Source organism: Podarcis raffonei, chromosome 4 (genome assembly GCF_027172205.1).
Source record: "Podarcis raffonei isolate rPodRaf1 chromosome 4, rPodRaf1.pri, whole genome shotgun sequence".
NCBI classification, from domain to species: domain Eukaryota; kingdom Metazoa; phylum Chordata; class Lepidosauria; order Squamata; family Lacertidae; genus Podarcis; species Podarcis raffonei.
Genome location: NC_070605.1, coordinates 30574871 through 30575179, shown reverse-complemented (window position 1 = coordinate 30575179; position 309 = coordinate 30574871).

Here is a 309-nt window from a genome sequence, read left to right as displayed (position 1 = left end):
TGGCCAGAGCTGCAGTGAACTCTAAAGCCTCCTTTCAGAAACTAGGCACCTGAAGGGCTCCGACGAGCTCCTTTTAAAACTCCAGCACAAGCAAACAGCTGCTGCTGCTGCTGCCACCGCTTTGGCAACAATTAAGAGGCGAGGATCCCTCTTGAAACGCCCCCGTCAACAAATCGCGCCTCTGCAGACGAGCGCATGCGCGCCTTCCCCTGAGCGGCGCCGGCGCCCTCTGCCGATCGGTCGCACGCTGACGTAAACCCGAGAGAGAGAGAGCCAACACGATGGGCGCCGCGAGGTGGACAATAAGGC